This window comes from Erpetoichthys calabaricus, chromosome 5, assembly GCF_900747795.2.
Source record: "Erpetoichthys calabaricus chromosome 5, fErpCal1.3, whole genome shotgun sequence".
Taxonomy (NCBI): Eukaryota; Metazoa; Chordata; class Cladistia; order Polypteriformes; family Polypteridae; genus Erpetoichthys; species Erpetoichthys calabaricus.
The window spans coordinates 61,444,968-61,465,073 of NC_041398.2; positions in this window are offsets into that span (position 1 = coordinate 61,444,968).

The window sequence follows — 20,106 nt, forward strand, 5'->3', positions numbered from 1 at the left end:
TTTTAGTTACAGCGCATGCGTACTTTATTAGTATGGTCTGCGAGGGAACTGGGCGTTCACGTCAGGTAGGTGAAACGATTAGGTAATTGACAGCCTCTGAGCAAATTATTAGAGAAATCTGTTTATCCATGCAATTATCTGTCCAGCTAATCATGTAGCAGCAGCACAATCTATAACATCTTACAATCATCTCAAACCAGCAGAGCACCTCTGGGATGAGGTGGAATGGAGGTAAGTGGCATACGTTTGGGCTCAAAAATGGGTATAACCCACTTGATGTTATTCAGTCAGCATGGTCTCAAATATGTAAACAATGGATTCAGCACCTGGCTGGGTCCAAGCTTCAAAGAGCTCAGACTGTTGTGGAGGCAAAAAGGAATCCAATCAGGTACTAAATGGGTCTACCTAAGAAGGTGGCTTCCATGTGTTTTATCTATTAAATCTTTTATGTAAGCATGCTTTGTGTGGGCGGGGTTGCTGTGGCTTTTTTCACACATTGTCAGGATCTTACATACTATACCTGTAAAATTACATTGCCAAACTCAATTAAATTCAGTGTCAAGTGGAACCAGAGGCCATGGCAGTAGCATTGGGCGTTATTTACACTCTCGCACAAGTGAATGCAGTCACATAAGTACTGTAATTTATTTTTACACATATAGATTGTTGGATGCCACAGTTGTGTGCATTCAACTCACCAGTAATGTCACAAGCAAAAGTCCTTGAGCTAGCCATAAAATTGACTTCCTAGGTTTAAGTTCTAATTACATATATTTGACCTTGAGGTGTTCCATTTTTGTTTTTTTGGTGTACAAACACAGGTATATAATGGCCATCTGATTATTATTTCGCCTTTTTTAAGATGTTACCCATCTTCACTTTTTAATTATAAATAGTCCATCTAAAAATTATAATTTTTGTCTGTTACTTTCTCCAGTATTGTGTATAGTGATGTCCATGAAATACGTTCAATCTCATGTTTTCATGGAGAACCAAATTCTTGATACAGCGGGCTTCAATGAGTATGTATACTGAAGCACTGCAAGAAATATCAAAATGCCAATGAAAAAATCTCAAATTACTCATGTAAATCTACATATCAGGTATCTTGTCATAGGTTCAAACTATCCCAACACTTGTATTTTGGCTAAAACTTTGCAAAATAAAAAATTCTGTATTTTGTGAGATAGTCTGTGTGGGTGTGTGTGAGGGCATACCACTATTTACAGACAAATGTACACAGCCACAGGGTTGTTCTTTCCATCTCAGATAGTCACTGTGGTGAAAAGTTGAGAAACTGAATTAATTGCGCACTTAGAAAACAACAAAAATACTCCCTTGCACATTTAAATGTTTGTGCTTTGGAATGACATGCCCACGATTCTGAAGAGCTTGTTGATATTTTCAGTCTGCAGCTAGAGGTATGGGCCATAAACCATTTCATCCTGCATTGCAGATGAACTTCTCTTTGCAGAACAGATACTGAAGAAATGTTTTTAGCAGTATGCTAAAAATTAGTTGAAAACTTGCAAACATATTTCAGCGTAAAAATGTCATTGTGTAAATCTGTGCATGCAAATGGAAAAGGGAATACTGTAATATGATTTTATGTAGGTGTAACAATGTCTTAAAAGTTAATGTCTTTGTGTATAGACTTGTATGCAAATTGTGGGGAATAAGTGAGTTCTTCTCAAACATGGTATATATGCATTTACCACATAAAATTGTGTTCCAAAGTCCAGCATTTTCTCAGTCTTTAAAAACTAATCTTGCCCACACTGCCGGTTTACATTGGAATTATTGGGGCACAAGTAAAGATGGAAAACAAAAGCCTTAAACTTTACCAGATATGTCCATTTTTCAAGCCTTGACTGTTGTAGGGTATTGATAAGTGTTTTGCGGTTACACACACATTGTAAAATAGTTTAAACATTTAATTTTTGAACAAAAAAACACTAATGAGATTCTGCTATTTTATGCACTACCTCAGCCCTTGTAGTCTTTCAGAATAACGTTTCCTTGCAAAAGATAAAATCACAGTAAACTTTTTGTGCCATTGATTGGTTTTGACTTAATTCTGTATTTATGTGAGTGCTCACGCAAGCGAACAGAAAACACGTCCTTACCTAAAGGAAAATAGTACCAAGACTATCAGAATCACATTTATTGGTCAAGTATGCACGCATACAAGGAATTTGATTTTTGATGACTCTCCAAGTTTAGTTACATGACACACACACAATTGATAAGTACACACCTGAGATAAATACCTGCAATGTAAACACATGCATACAAAGTATATGACAGTGGAGGAAATACTAAAATATACACACATTAATTATATGTAAGAGATATTGGTGGTGCAGGTTGTAGTGGCCATATTGAGCAAGGACAGCCGAACTAACCAGTTGTGAGCGTGATGGCCTGTGGATAGAAACAGTTCTTATATCTGCTTGTTTTGGCAAAGTTTAGTCTGTAACAGCTTGCAAATGAGAGAAGTTCAAAAAAGGCTGTGGCCTGGATGTGAGGGGTTGGTGATGATTTTCCCTGCCCTCTTTACACCTTTGCGGTTAAGTGATTATTTCCAGATCTCTTTTGTTGTCACAACATGTATCAGAAACTTTGAAGCCGTGCTTTATCGAAACTCAAAGAGGACATATTTGGTAAGTTTTAGTCTTTTATTTTCCAGTGGTGCCTCGTGCTCCATTGCCTCCATTATAAAGCACCAGTGTGGGCAAGATATTTTTTTAAAATTATAAGAAAACACTGGACTTTGGAATACATTTCACATGGCAAATGCATATATACCTTGTTTGTGAAGAAATAACTCTGACTGGAAAAATACCAAACTTACCCTTTAAGTGCCATTTAACATGATTGGTAGGTTGATGCTGGGTCTGGCCCCCGCAACTTCTGTATTGGATTAAGTGGGCTTGACAGTATTTCTATGCTTAAAGATGGCAGTTTGAAACGGAAGGCCATGTCTTGTGTGTGTTCAACAGTGAATAACAGCTATTGAATCTGTTTGAGCAGCACAGCATTAATTATTAACTATTCACAAGTAATCATTAATACATGCACTATTAGTTAAAAGGATATGTTACAGTCTGAAAAGTATATATGCATATATAATACCATTTTATACCAATATCTACAGAAAGTGTCAGAGTTTGTAATCATAACATGGTATAAATTTCCAAATCCACATTTGTCCAGCTTAATTGTTGGCTGTAACAATTAATACCGACATATGAATGTGTGTTGCTTTTAGAGAGACTGTAATGTTGGGAACAAGTCATATAACGTAGTTAACCTTTTATTTACATTGTTATGTGCTTCTTCATTTGTTTATAGTCTTTCTCCTCACATTGTTTTATTTTTCTTTCATTTTCAAGGAGGTCGGGTGCAGTGTGAGTTGGGTGGTGGCCGAAGGCGGGGACCTTGGCGGTCCGATCCTCGGCTACAGAAACTGGCTCTTGGGACGTGGAATGTCACCTCTCTGAAGGGGAAGGAGCCTGAGCTAGTGTGCGAAGTTGAGAGGTTCTGGCTAGATATAGTCGGACTCACCTCGACGCACAGCTTGGACTCTGGAACCAATCTCCTTGAGAGGGGCTGGACTCTCTACCACTCTGGAGTTGCCCCCGGTGAGAGGCGCCGAGCAGGTGTGGGTATACTTATTGCCCCCCAACTTGGAGCCTGTACATTGGGGTTTACCCCGGTGGACGAGAGGGTAGCCTCCCTTCGCCTTCGGGTGGGGGGACGGGTCCTAACTGTTGTTTGTGCGTATGCACCGAACAGCAGTTCGGAGTACCCACCCTTTTTGGAGTCCCTGGAGGGGGTGCTAGAGGGCATACCTTCTGGGGACTCCCTCGTTCTGCTGGGAGACTTCAATGCTCACGTGGGCAATGACAGTGAGACCTGGAAGGGCGTGATTGGGAGGAATGGCCCCCCTGATCTGAACCCGAGCGGTGTTTTGTTATTGGACTTCTGTGCTCGTCACGGATTGTCCATAACGAACACCATGTTCAAGCATAGGGGTGTTCATATGTGCACTTGGCACCAGGACACCCTAGGCCTCAGTTCGATGATCGACTTTGTGGTCGTGTCGTCGGACTTGCGGCCACATGTCTTGGACACTCGGGTGAAGAGAGGGGCGGAGCTGTCAACTGATCACCACCTGGTGGTGAGTTGGCTTCGATGGTGGGGGAGGATGCCGGTCAGGCGTGGTAGGCCCAAACGTGTTGTGAGGGTCTGCTGGGAACGTCTGGCAGAGCCCCCTGTCAGAAGTAGCTTCAACTCCCACCTCCGGCAGAACTTCGACCACATCCCGAGGGAGGTGGGGGACATTGAGTCCGAATGGGCCATGTTCCGTGCCTCTATTGTTGAGGCAGCTGACCGGAGCTGTGGCCGTAAGGTGGTCGGTGCCTGTCGTGGCGGCAATCCCCGAACCCGCTGGTGGACACCAGCGGTGAAGGATGCCGTCAAGCTGAAGGAGGAGTCCTACGGGACCCTTTTGTCCTGTGGGACCCCGGAGGCAGCTGATAGGTACCGGCAGGCCAAGCGGAATGCGGCTTTGGTGGTTGCTGAGGCAAAAACTCGGGCGTGGGAGGAGTTTGGGGAGGCCATGGAGAATGACTTTCGGACGGCTTCGAGGAGATTCTGGTCCACCATCCGGCGTCTCAGGAAGGGGAAGCAGTGCAGTGTCAACACTGTATATGGTGGGGATGGTGCGCTGCTGACCTCGACTCGGGATGTTGTGGGTCGGTGGGGGGAATACTTCGAAGACCTCCTCAATCCCATTAACATGCCTTCCAATGAGGAAGCAGAGCCTGGGGACTCAGAGGTGGACTCCCCCATCTCTGGGACTGAGGTCACCGAGGTGGTCAAAAAACTCCTTGGTGGTAGGGCCCCGGGGGTGGATGAGATACGCCCGGAGTTCCTCAAGGCTCTGGATGTTGTAGGACTGTCTTGGCTGACACGCCTCTGCAACATCGCATGGACATCAGGGACAGTGCCTCTGGATTGGCAGACCGGGGTGGTGGTCCCCCTCTTTAAGAAGGGGGATCGGAGGGTGTGTTCCAACTACAGAGGGATCACACTCCTCAGCCTCCCTGGAAAAGTCTATTCAGGGGTCCTGGAGAGGAGGGTCCGTCGGATAGTCGAGCCTTGGATTCAGGAGGAACAGTGTGGTTTTCGTCCTGGTCGCGGAACAGTGGACCAGCTCTATACCCTTAGCAGGGTCCTGGAGGGTGCATGGGAGTTTGCCCAACCAGTCTACATGTGTTTTGTGGACTTAGAAAAGGCATTCGACCGTGTCCCTCGGGGAATCCTGTGGGGGGTACTCCGAGAGTATGGGGTACCGGCCCCCCTGATAAGGGCTGTTCAGTCCCTGTACGATCGGTGCCAGAGCTTGGTCCGCATTGCCGGCAGTAAGTCGAACCCGTTTCCAGTGAGAGTTGGACTCCGCCAGGGCTGCCCTTTGTCACCGATTCTGTTCATATCTTTTATGGACAGAATTTCTAGGCGCAGCCAGGGTGTTGAGGGGGTCCAGTTTGGTGGGCTCAGGATTGGGTCACTGCTTTTTGCAGATGATGTTGTCCTGTTTGCTTCATCAGGCCGTGATCTTCAGCTCTCTCTGGATCGGTTCGCAGCCGAGTGTGAAGTGGCTGGGATGAGAATCAGCACCTCCAAATCCGAGACCATGGTCCTCAGCCGGAAAAGGGTGGAGTGCCCTCTCAGGGTTGGTAGCGAGATCCTGCCCCAAGTGGAGGAGTTCAAGTATCTCGGGGTCTTGTTCACGAGTGAGGGAAGAATGGAGCGTGAGATCGACAGGCGGATCGGTGCGGCATCCGCAGTAATGCGGGCATTGCATCGGTCTGTCGTGGTGAAAAAGGAGCTGAGCCGCAAGGCGAAGCTCTCAATTTACCAGTCGATCTATGTTCCTACCCTCACCTATGGTCATGAGCTATGGGTAGTGACCGAAAGAACGAGATCGCGAATACAAGCGGCTGAAATGAGTTTCCTCCGCAGGGTGTCTGGGCTTTCCCTTAAAGATAGGGTGAGAAGCTCAGTCATCCGGGAGGGGCTCAGAGTAGAGCCGCTGCTCCTCCGCATCGAGAGGAGTCAGATGAGGTGGCTCGGGCATCTGATCAGGATGCCTCCTGGACGCCTCCCTGGTGAGGTATTCCGGGCACGTCCAACCGGGAGGAGGCCCCGGGGAAGACCCAGGACACGCTGGAGGGACTATGTCTCTCGACTGGCCTGGGAACGCCTTGGGATTCTCCCGGAAGAGCTAGAAGAAGTGGCCGGGGAGAGGGAAGTCTGGGCATCTCTGCTCAAGCTGCTGCCCCCGCGACCCGACCTCGGATAAGCGGGAGACAATGGATGGATGGATGGATGGATGGATACATTTTCTTAATTTACGTTATTTTCAGAAAAAAAAATATTTTTCCAGTACCCCAAGCTGGACCATCACCTTGTTGTGGTGGTGGAGCTTATGTACCTTAGGGTTGCTCAGTATTAGGTCTTTGTGCTCCTGGTATGGTCTCCCTTAGTGAACACTTTAATTCTGAACATTCAGACAAGGTACGGCTCATAACAACCCTCATGATGATACAAATTAGAAGACAGTGTGCTCTGGCCAGGATATGGTTATCAACACACATCCCTGGAGCCAAGTTTGGGGTTGACATTTTCCAGAGAGCACCTAACCCACCCAGGCTTAGCCTATGATGGTGATGTGGAGCCAGCTGTCTTGTGGTCACATGACCTGTAAGATGAAAGGTGAGGGTTAGGTGCAATGTTAGTTTAGTGGCAAGCATAGGCAGAGAAAACCTACACAGACTAGATTGTGGAAATGGAGCTTGGCTTTAGGAACTTGGAACATTATGTTTCTCATGGGGAAGGGATTTGAGTTGGTGTAAGAGGTGGAAAAGTTCCAGTTAGATATATCTGGTATCCCTCTACACATAATCACAGGGCAAAACTTCTTATTGGGTGTGGTCTCTCTCCTGTGTTAGAGTTCCTATGTGTGAAAGATTGCAGGTGAATGTGGGGATGGTCGAAAGTCCCCAACTAAGGGCTGTATAATTGAAGTTTTCTCCAGTTGATGAAGGGATAGTCTTAATGCAGCTATTAGTTGCAGAGAGGAAAACTCTGACTGTTGTTTATACATATGCACAAACTTTAGTATTCAGCCTTTTTAGTTAAGGTGGGTGAGGTGCTTGAAGGGGTGTTGCCCACTGACTTAGTAATCTTATTGGGTGATTTCAATTTTCACATTGGGAATTACAGAGATATATGGAGTGGCATGATTGGAAGGAATGACCTGCTCCATCTGAACCAAATTGATGAGTTGATATTAGATTTCTGTGCTAGTCAATGATTGTCCATAGTAAACAACATGTTCGAACATAAGAAGGCTTATAAATGTACCTGCTCCCAGGTCACCTTGTACTGAAGGTGGATGAAAGACTTTGTAGTTGTGTTGTCTGACCTGAAGTTGTATGTTTTGGACATTCGAGTGAAGACAGGACCACAGTTATCAACTAAAAATCATTTGGTAGCAAGTTGGAGTCGAACTGAGAGACGTAGGCTGAATAGACTGGGGAAGCCTACAAGAGCAGTTGGGGTGTCCTGGGCACGTCTGTCATTTGTGGTTAAGTTCAACACCTACCTCTGAAACAGCTTCTCCCAGGTGCAAAGTGAGGACTGGGACATCGGGTCCAAATGCCCCCTACTGAAGACGTCAGTTTTTGAAGCAGCTTATAAAATATGTAGTCAGCAAACTGTCACCTCAGAAGAGGAAGGATTGACCTTGCCCAGACTGTGTTAGATAGGAATTTAGAGGTAGTAACCTTTTCTGAGGAAATTGTTGAGTGGTGAAAGAAATTTTGGACATGCCCTCCTATCAGGAAGGCAGCATTGGATACATATGGTTGGATGGGGTGGGTGCCATCACTATTGTGGAAGTCACTAGGTTGGTCTAAGGAATCTGTGATGCTTAAGGCTGCTGGCATGGATGAAATCCGACTGGAGATGTTAAAAGCAGTGGACATTTTTGGGATAGTGTGATTAGTGCACTATGCAAAGTCACATGTAAGGCAAGTAAAGTTCTCTTGGACTGAGAGACTGGCATGGTAGTCCCCAAATTTAAGAAAAGTGACCAGATGGTGTGTTCCAACTACAGAGAGATCACACTCCTCAGGTTCCCAGGTAAGGCCTATGCCTGGGTGCTGGAGGGGAGACTCCATCTGATGGTTGAGTCTATGATACCGGAGAAACAATGTGGTTTCCTTCATAGTCATGGAATAGTAGACCAGCTGTTCTCACTGGTACAGTTGCTAGAGGGTGAGTGGGAGTATGATAACCCACTCTGTATTTGTTTTGTAGATTTGGAAAAAGAATATGAACATGTCTCTCGGCCTGTATTGTTGGAGGTGCTGCAGGAATATGGATAACAGAGCATTGCTTGCATACTATTAATTTCCTATATGAATGCAGTGAGAGCTGTGTCCAAATATTTGCAGTTAAGTCAAATTCGATCACTGTGGGCATCGGAGTTCATTAAGGCTGTGTGTTGTCCTCGCTCCTGTTTGTGGTTTTTATGGAAAGGATAGCAAAGCACAGCCAGAAATGTGGAGGTGTCCAGTTGGGAAGGTTTGGTGTAGCATCTTTGCTTTATGCTGATGATGCTGTCCTCTTTGCCTCATCTGACTGTAGCAATTCACTACTGTATGTGAAGTGGCAGAGATGAGATTCAGCACCACTATGTCTGAGATCATAGTTGCCTCATGTGTACACACACAAAAAGAGGTTTGAAACATGAGTATGCAGCTTCCCACACAAAAGTCGGGATTTATAAATGAAATCTAGACAGGAAAGTTTGCATATGTTTACAGCAACCCGTCTATACACAACATTTTGGACAAACTGGGAAATGATCACATTCTCAATCTAGTAGAGAAATGCAGCCAAATGATGTATCAATCAATGAGCTATTAATATAATGTGTGTTGACATGACAGACATTGTACATCATATTCATCACTTTTGAGGTTTAGACTATATTGTAGTTCCTCTTAAAGAGGGCCAATTTTGCGTATTTGCATTTTTTTGTTGTTTTCGTTACTTTGTGTTGGCTACCTGTTGTCACTACTAAGGATTAAAAACCCAAGAATGGTTAAAAAAAAAAAAAGCAGGTGTGACTCACTTCCTGTGTACTGAAAGCTCTAAATCACATATCTATATAGGGTTTGATACAGCATCGCTTGTTTGACAACTGTGCAAATGGCCACATACAAAGGGGAAAGTGTTTAGGATCCGGCGGAATTTTTTCCCCCATTATGACTGGCTTATTATCTAATTTAGGCTTTCAAGAGAACTGTGTACCGGGTTGGCCTTGGCATTAGAAAGACAGATTGCCTGAAATCAGGCTACACCTGTTTATATCCACCTGGTGATAGGCACCCACCTGAGGGAACTGGTTGAAGGGTCACGAATATCTTGGGCAAGCTTCAGCTACATTATGCCCATTGTGCTGGAAGCCATAAATGACTAACGAGGTGCTGCATTCAGTTTAAATATGGCTTGGTTATACATGGCATCATAAAAGTGAAATTTGTAGGACTTACCGGTTTTCCTAATGTAACTGAGGCAATTGACTGGATTCATATTGCACTAAAGCACCTAGTGAGAATGTCGCTGCTTTTGTTAACCATGAGCAGTTACATTCCATTAATGCACAAGTCATCTGTGATACCAAGATGAGACAAACTGCTGAATGCCGTGGCTCCATGGCTTGGATCAACCCATGATTCATTTATTTTGGGCAAACAAATGTTAATTAGACAACTTGCTGAAAGTGCTGTACCCTCAGTGTTTCATATGCCCTGTACTATTCATTGTAACATTGTAATCATCTCATTACATGTGCCAGTTGATAGTGGCTCCCTGCTCAGACACTGGTGCCTTACATTTTTTCTTCTCCTTAGAGGGCAGAGGAGAGAGGTGCTACAATGCAGTGTGGAGCACACCATAGGATGCTTCTCCTCAAATGCAGGTGGTGATGTCTCAATGTGCCAGGTGGGAGGCTGCTCTACTAGCCAGTGAAGGTCTGTAGCATTGTGACTGTATATGTATGAGGTTCACTGCCAAAGTCCACATTTAGTTGTTTCAGGGTGGTAACCAGTGTGGGGGGTTTGAGGCACTTTCACATGCACACATTTAGAAGACAGCAGGTTTATAAAGGGTATATTGCAGTGAAACGTTTGAACGCCAGGTTTTATATCAATTTTTTTTTGGGGCATACATATTTTCTTGTTTTAGGTGTACATATTTTCACATCTGAATCCATGAAAAGTTTTATAAATAAGACCCCAGGTGAGGAAGAACAGCTGCCCTTAGTTGAGGAGTTTTAGTATTTTAGGAATTTGTTCACTCTTGATAGAAGTGAGATCGACGAGCGGATTGGAGTGGCGTAAGGCACTGTAAAAGTCTGGTGGTAAATTGGGAGCCGAGTCTATAAAGACAAAACTCTTGGTTTACTGGTTGATCTACATCCCTGTCCTCGCACATGGTCATGAGCTGTGGATAATGAATGAAAGAATGGGATTGCGAGTACAAACAGCAAAAATGAGGTTTCTTAGAGTGTCAGCCCAGTGGCTCTGCTATGATAGGGTGAGAAGTTCAGCAATTTGGGAGAGCCTCAGAGTAGAGCTTCTGTTTCCGTGGATGAACAGGAGCCAGTTGAGGTGGTTTGGCTAGGTCATAAGCATGCCCTCTAGGTACGTCCCATTGGGCGGAGACCCTGCGACAACCTAGGACATGCTGGGGTATTTTATCTTTTAGCTGGCTTGATAACAGCTGGGAATTTCCCAGGAGGAGCTGCAGTCTCTAGCTGTGGACAGAGACGTCTGGGCTATCCTGCTTGGTCTGCTGCCACAACGACCCTCGCCTGAAAAAACAGTTTGGAAGATGAAATAAGGTCTTTTCAGTAAATAAAACTAACCCCAAGAGTAGGTTTCTTAGGTGTGTATATTTTCCTCCACAGATCTGCCACTGTATGCTCTTACTGCCATAAATGTTTTGGGTCCCTTTTGTCTTGCATGTTTTTGTCATGCTGCTGTGTGATCTACCCCTACTAAGACTTTTGTGTCCAGACAGAAACATCTGAGGATCAAGTCCCACTGCTACCATCTTAGGATTGAATGTGCCTGTTTGAAGGTATTTCTGGGGTGAAGAGACAAGATATTTCGGGGTCATAGGAGCTGGAGCCAGCCCTGAGCAGTATGGCAGTCCAGAGCAAGATTGCCACACTCTTAAATACCACAACTAAAAATGCTGGGGCCAATTTAAGAATTTCCAGTTCCAACACCACATGGTTAACAACTAGATGTGGGATTCAACTTTAGCCTGCTTTAGCCACTTGCTAACCACTGTATCACACAATTTTTTTGGGATGAATGTCTTAAATGACGTTGTAAATGCTAGTTGGCCTAAAATTGCGGTTTCATTCTGTGTGTGTTCTTCTGGTCTAAGGGGTACACTTATTTGGGTGTGCTTACTTTTACTGTTGACCCCAACTATGCTGAAGTATATTACTTCTTGGTACGCGGATCCCTTCAACACATTCATGTGACAAAAGTAGTGTTTATTTTTCATGCCAGTCCATTTAAGAACATGCACCAGACTGTCCGAGGTTGTATAGAGCAGTTGTTGTTATAGCCTTTCTTGTCTATCTATGTTGGATAAACTGCACGTCACTTCAGCAACCCTCAAGACAAAGGTAACCAGGGGTGAATGCCAGGGCCCGGGACAGAACTGTACAAGTGGGGTCTTCCTTTGCCTCAGCCTCATAATGTATTAACCATTTAACACCACCATTACTAACAACATTTTCAATGTGTATTTTTGTAACATTTAGCCAAATGCAAAAGATCATCACCTCTTACCACTGCAAACCAAATGCAACAAAACATGCTTTAACTTCATGTAAAACAAGTATAGTATACACAGTAGGTCCTGTCTTACTGCATTATTTTTTACTGAGTCCACGCTTGGACATGCATAACATCTTTAATAACATCTGCAAAATTCACCTGATGCACAGCCTCCAATTCATTGCACAAAATTACAACACCTGTCAGTCTTTTTTGGTACATCATTGTACATAATGTCAGCCACTAAGAAATAAGTGAAACCTGGCTAAGGTGAGAAACAGCTTTGTATCCCAAGGCAGGCACTGAAGCACTTGCTGATGTGTTAATAAAGCCACAATTACAAAAGTAATTAATTTCTTCCCACTGTTATGGGCCACTTGCAAGTCAAGGGTCCAGGACAAGTGTTCACAATTCCACCCTATCAGAAAACCTGCAGGTAACCATTGATTTATATAACGTATGTTTCTGGGCCTTTCTGGACATTTACAGGCAGAACAACAGTGGGGTTGTTTGATCTTGTGTGGGAAAACTGTTGTCCAGATTTGTGACGGAATGAGTTCCACTTGAGCAATGAACATTCCTTTTAGCACCACGTGATTGTCATACCCTGAGTGTTTGGTAAACAAAAGCCCTGATACCGCAGTTTTGTATAATAATTATCAAGTACAGTACTTGCAATGAACACATTTTTTCGCTTAGAAATTAGGGAAAATATTAATCCCACAAAGATGACGATGAACTCAAAAAAGAAAAAATGAGTTCACCTGAGAATATGAATATGAGAACAGTGAGAATTCAAGTGGCACACCCAAGACCTTGTCATAAAAGCACACTTTGTTCCTTCAGAAGCTCCATCTAATATTTTGCTTCAAGGTGATGGCCCGTGGCTTAGCACTGCTGTTTCAGGTGTTGTTTTGTGCAGGTTCCTCGTTCTCCCTGTGTTTGTTTGGGTATTCATTCCACAATACAAAGGCATTCATGTTAGTCGGGTTGGCAATGCTAAATCGTCCCTGTGTGAACAAATATGGATAGGACCCTGAGTGTACCCTTCATGGTGGATATTACTTCCTGTGAACCTGCAGTTCTGCTATATGGGTTCAGAAAACATTTTTTACCTCTTAAGATAATGTGTAAAAATTAATATTTAATACATTTACATTCTACTTCATCAGTCACATACTATATCTGCATAATATAAGTTCTGGCTGGATTAATCTTTAGTTGTTTTACTCAGTATAGGGTATCTGTTAATCCACCAGTTTTACTGTCCTCTGGAAATTCACAGGCCATGGTAGATGCATTATTATACAGACCATTTATTTAAATTGGAAGAACTAGCAGCCCCAGTACAGACTACTATGGGATCCCATGTTTAAAGGATACATTTGGTAATTTTCAAATTGAAGTTATTTCTTCAAAAACATGGTATATATGCACTTACCCCGCAAAATTGACTTCCAAAGTCCAGCATGTTTTCTACATTTTTAAAAATGTATTGCCGGCACTGGAGTTTTACATTGAAATGAATGGGGCACAGGTAAAGCTGTGAAGACAAAAGCACTAAAACTTACTGAACACGTTCATTTTTCAAGCCCCGACAGTTGTCAAGTATTGATCCGCTTCCTGTGATTACACACACACATTATAAAATAGCTTATACATATCATTTTGTAACAAAAAATACCATCAGAGTCCGCCATTTAAAAAGAAAACCAGCTGTATGTGCTACCTCAGTACCTGTAGTCTTCTGCAATAACCTCTCACCCCCTAGGGACATGGTTTCCTCTTGAAAGATAAAATCAGAGTAAACGTTTCCTGCCGCAAGGCTGGTTTTGTTTTGATTCACTTCTGTATTCATTTAGAGAACTCACACAAGTGAACAGAAAATGTGTCCTTACCTCGAGGAAAATATTACCAGGAATATGCAATAAAATGATTAATTCCAGATCCCTTTGATTGCCACAAATATTCATCAGAAGCACAGCAGGTAGGTTTACTTTTAACAAATCTCAACAAGGATGTATTCAGTAAGTTTTAGGCTTTTATTTTCTAGTGGTGCTTCCTGCCCCAAAGCCTCTATTGTAAACCAATAATGCGGGCAAAATATTTTAAAAATTTATTTAAAAATGCTGAACTTTGGGACAAAGTTTCAAATGCATATACACAGTGTTTCTGAATAAATAATTTCGACCTGAAAAATACCAAACGTATTCTTATCCAGCCGTCAGTAGTGTGTCTGTCTGCAGAGGGAATGTCAACCTTGTTGAGAGGTTTACTTACCATGGCAGTGACATTCATGTCTCTGGTGACTCAGTAGTCAGACTAAATTTTCTCAGTGTAGTAGTGATAGCTATTTTATTTTGGGTAAGACAACTCCAAAAAAGATGAAAACCCCAAGCACTGTTTTTTTTTTTTTTATACAGGATATGATATTAATCCATTCATCAAACAATCCAGGACTCTCAAGAGGACACAGCCAATCCCTGTATCATCAGGTTCAAGGCAAGAATCAATACCAGACCAGTGCTAGACACACTTGTACAGGGCAATTTACAGTAAAATCTCCAATAAAAAGAACATCTTTATGATGTGGGATGAATATCATATAAAGCATTAAATAATTTACAGAAATCCAAGACAGGATTTTAACTGAAAACTCTGGAGGATACGAGGCAGCGACACTAACTACGATACACCAATAAAAACAAAATAAAAAGTACAGCCATTAACTTTTCTAATTACAGATAAGACGGAATGTTTCAGCATCCACTTCAATAAATATTAAAATAGGGTATGACAGTAAAGGATACTGAGTGAGTCATCAGCAAATGAGGTAAAGTTCATGGCAAATGCAAAAATGACCTTAACTTAAAGGCCTTCAAATTTGTCCTGTACTAATCACAGGAAGTGAAGGGTCTTGGTCCCAGAGTGAACTTTGAAAACACTGCAACGTAAATACAGTTACAAATCCTACTGCTCTATCCATTAAGGTGAAACAGAGTAGTTTACCAAGTGACCAATCACATCTTGTTTTTATTCTCAAGCATCACACACACACACACACACTTGTCTGTCAAGCTGAGCAGCTCTGCAGCAGCCTGTTATTAAGACCGGTGCATGCTATTCTGCCACTCTATGCAAAACATAATTTGGTTGCTCCCTCTCTGAATATGGAACATTACAGCAAATCCGTATTACTAACCGAGAATGGTAAACCGGAAGGCATGGACGCAGGTACACGGCGATGGGACCAGGAGACATAGTGCGCAGGCGCCTACAGCGCGCGTCTCATAAACCGCAAGCGAAGTCTGATCCACCACGAACGAAGGAGTCACGGCCCAAAAACGAAAGAGCTCAACTAATGTGAATAAGACATGAAGCAACAACGCGCCCATAGCTAACGATTAACGACACAGCCACACAAAAAAGAGGATTCTGCGCTGCACCCCAGAGTCAAACGGAAGAGGCTACAGAGGCCCCACAGGTCCACAAGGATAGTATGGAAGGCGCGGGAAAGTACGAAAGGCGCAGGCGCCTACAACGCGCTTCTGAACTAAACGTCCACACTACACAGCATGGTCCACGCGCTTCTAACACACCGCATGCATAAACACGAGATAGTACAGAAACCCCACAGATCCGGACTCCACAACATATGTGAATCACATTACAGTAATACAATATTAACACTACAACCACAGAAAACACAGGCTCGACACCAGATGGGTAATAAGAATAAACGAATGCTCCGTATTAAACATACGGCATCCTCACACGTCCAAAATACACAGCGTATGTGAATCACATTACAGTGATGCATTACTAACAGTACAACGACAGAAAACGCTCCGTATTAACAGTAAGTGCAAATATCCATATTACTAACGGTAAACAACGTATAACTAATAGAGACATGGTCACGGTTCCAAAACGATACAGCTCAACTAACAGAGCTACCTGGATAAAATCAATGAACGCAAGCGCCTACAACGCGCATCTCAAATGCCGTAAGCAAAGCAGGCACGGCTCCAAAAAGAAAGAGCTCGACTGACGGAGATACAAAAAGAGAGTACAGAACCCTACACGTCCACACTACACAGCATAGTCAAACCCGACATAGTATGGAAGGTGCAGGCGCCTACAACATGCTTCTAAAGCACCACAAGCAATAACCCAAGATAGTACAGAAGCCCCAAAGATCCGGACTCCACAGCATATGTGAATCACATTACAGTAATACAATACTATATGTACTCACGGAAAACACAAACAGAAGAGGCTCCGGCGTCCCGCCCCACAGTCAAACCAGAGAAAGTATGGAGTCCCTAAACGTCCACAAAACACAGCATAGTCACACCCGAGATAGGCGCATGTGCCCTCCGTACTATATACCGCAAGCGAAGGAGCCATGGCTCAGAAATGAAAGAGCTCAACTAACGTAAATAAGTGATTTTAAGATTATAATAACTCCATACCAAGGAATACTCATTCAAGGACAACACGCCATCTTTACTACAAATGTTGTGTATAAAGATATCCTATGTACGTCATCTACACCTTTACACTCCAATATATCTCATACATAGATCTGCGCAAACTCAAAGACATTCTATATTTGCAGAACATAACACTTACACTGCTATTCTCATTTACATATATTACATAGACCTACACATATCGTGACAGTGGACATGATACATATGTAACAATTACAGAGACAGACAGTAATCTCTTTCAAATGTATTTCGGGTTACCCAAGACCAGGGGTTGGCGAGCGAAGCGAGCAGGGGGCAGAGCCGCCTAGTAAGCAATAACATATAAAAACCGTATGCAATCCAATATCTTCTGCTCATACATACAAAGAGTAAATATTATAGTGCTACAGCATCTCCACTTTCAACACTCAGTAACTGGACCATAGGGGACACAAAATGGCCAGCATGAGCTCTGCAAGTTTTATAAGGCTTTAATGACAGTCCGATACTGAAAGATATACATTGGTGTATGATGAGCATAACACACAGTCGCACCTGACAAGAAGCACAAATTGGGCACCTATGGGGAAAATGTTTTTACTTAAAGTAGACTAGCAGTTTATTTAAACAGCTAAAAATATTGCATTATTGAATATTATAAAATCAGTTATGCTACATTTTAGAAGTGTTCATGCCACACATTCATGATCAAATCTTAACTGCATCATCTATTTTCATTTTCTATGTCAGTTCAGTTTCTATGAAAATTGTAGCCACTCGATTGTGACTGTCCCATGTCGTTATACTGTGGAGGTAGTTTTCTTATGTTTTGTTTATCTTTTAGCTTTCAGAAGCTGCGTTATTCTGAGGTAAAAGAGACACGAAGACTGACTACACTCTTAATGCTACCATCTGAGATAATAAACATCAAGACTGCATTCTCTTTTATTAGTCTTTACTTTTTGTACTCTTGGCCAAACCTTTGTCGGTTTTTCAACAAACAGCACTTTGCTGCCAATCAGCAATGTCTCACCCCACTGATCAGAACTGGTGCGGAGGCCAGAGTTGCACATTCCTCTGCCATTCAACATTATAAGAGTGAAAACTTACTAGGATGACATACTCTGCCATCAAGTACATTGCAACTTTGATACAATTCCTCGTATTAAATACATTCAGGTTATCTCTCTTCCCACCAAAAAGACAAAATGTGTATACACAACATTTTAAAAGGGAAAAATAGGAAAAGGCAAAGTAGAAAGTGTGTCAAAGGTTCAACATGTGCAGGAGTGAATCACCAAGCAGAGAATGAAGGCTGCTGTGTACGTTCTGAGTTGCTCCCCATCATGTCAACTGAATTATTTTTTTTTTTTTTAGACTTTTAACTAGTGTTTTCCAATCTGAAGTATTATGAAATATGAAGCTGCAGGTGTTAATTTTTTTTTCTTAATATAATATACTGCATACTTATTCAGTTATTTCTCATCCGGCCAGTGAATTCCCCAGGATGAGCTGATGGGATGGAGGGAAGGTAACATTCGCCCTGTTCACTTTGACTGTTGACTATCAGCAGGGTGAATGGTTACAAGTACTAATGACTGAGCAACTTGTTTAATGAAGCAACTAATTAACATTTGAATAAATTAACCAACCAACCTACAAATGAAGAGTAAAAAGTGATGGCAAAAATGGTGACAACCAAAATCTGACTGTCAGTGTGGGACCCCGTTATGCAATAGGGTTAATGAAGACTAATCAGGTGAATTCACCACCCAGTGATCTTTGCTCAGGTGGCACTCCCTTTACAGGGTGTCTTCATTTCATTGGCTCAAACGACCAATCTGGCTTCTGACTGTAAGAGGTTTGCTTCACAGCAGACTTAATAAATAAGCTCCCTTCCTGGACCACCAGAATGACAGAAGTAATTGTTTTATGGTCTAGTATCAAAATCCTGTAATGTTCACTTCTTGCCAGCAGAGAGCACTGCAACCATTTTGAATAAATTCACAAACAGTTGATAAAAACATATTCTCACTCCAGATAAAACATCATTTTGCATATTTTTCACAAATGTATATTTATAATTAAGTGTCATTTTGGAGCTTTGAACAATACAATTTTATTTTATTGAAGATGCATAAACAATACATGAAATGTTTCAGGAACTGTCACTTAACTCACTCTGCATTTCTGCTGTTAACTGATTTACCCCTTGACATTAAAGTGATGCAGCTTTACAGTAGTGCACCTCTGGTGAAGTTAAGGGGGTTTGTTCAGTTATTGTGCACTATTAAACTGCTGTAGCTGTCAGCAGAGAGGCATCTTATAGATTTTTTTTTTTTTGTTTGTTTTTTGTTTCGCCTTATACAATTTCTTGTATTAGGAATTTGTTAGTTTTCGCATACCCCTTGGGGTCAGAGTGCAGGGTCAGCCATTGTACAGCGCCCCTGGAGCAATTACAGGTTAAGGGCCTTGCTCAAGGGCCCAGCAGAGCAGGATCTCTTTTGGCAGTGACGGGGATTTGACCTGGCAACCTTCGGGATACCAGCGCAGATCCTTAGCCTCAGAGCCACCACTCTGCCCGGGTGGAGCTAGCACTACAGGGACTCCCCAAAACACAAACTCTTAAAAGAATATATTTTTTATATATATTTTAATGCATGCGTTTTACATAATAAAAATGAAGCGAATACAAATTACAGTTTGTCAGAAATGTATAATGTGACAGATTCCTAAGTCAGCAATGCAATGTGATTTTGGATTGGCCCCTTTAAAACGCATTGACCAGTACATGCAGCGTCAAATGAACTGTAAATACCTGGCAGAAAAGACGAGGTGATACCATGAATGCAAGTGCATGTTTTCCAGAATGCCTGCAAAACTGTCTTTGCACAGCTAGTGAATTGCTTTTTCCATTATGGGCATTCGCTGTGAAGAGGAGAAACAAAAGGCAGGAATTTCATTTAAAGAACACTTATAAAAGATTCACCTCCATATAAAACTGTTATTAGTTTTCTACCATGTGATGACATGCCCACTGTTTCTGAGGAGGTTGTGGAAGCATTCCATTTAAGGTAGGGCAATCGAAATCAAGATATGTCGAGCTTATTCGCATGCCTGACACAAGTAATACTAGGACATGGATGGGTGCAGCATTTAGATGTTTTTACAACAGATTACATAATATTGTTACCCTTTTACTTGCATAGATTTTTGTTTTCTCTCCTTTTCTGCATGTTTCTTTTCATGTTCTTCTTTCATCTCTGTAGCACTGGGATTCTCCTGAATTCTGCATCCTCAACCACTTGTCCACATGTAGTCACTCCTAACTTCCTCCAGCTTCCATGAGAAGAAACACCGTGTCCTTGTAGTCAAAACAGGGCCACCCCAGACTTTGATGAGGGCCAGGAAAGAGGTTAGGAGCACGCATTGATACAGTGCATTGCCGCACCCACCACACAACAAACCAACTCAGGATCCAAATTAGGACCCAAGTGCGGCCATGCAACAGGTGACACCTCAGCACCACACTAGCTCAGATGGAATGGAACAGTGTGAGGTTTTTTTTTATGGTGGCTGGAGTGCCAATTCTGCCACCAACCCCCAGGTTTTCCCCTGCAGGTTGGAGGGCCTACATACAAGGATGGATGCAGATTAACTTCATACCCAGGATGAGGGCCAAGAAAGGGGTT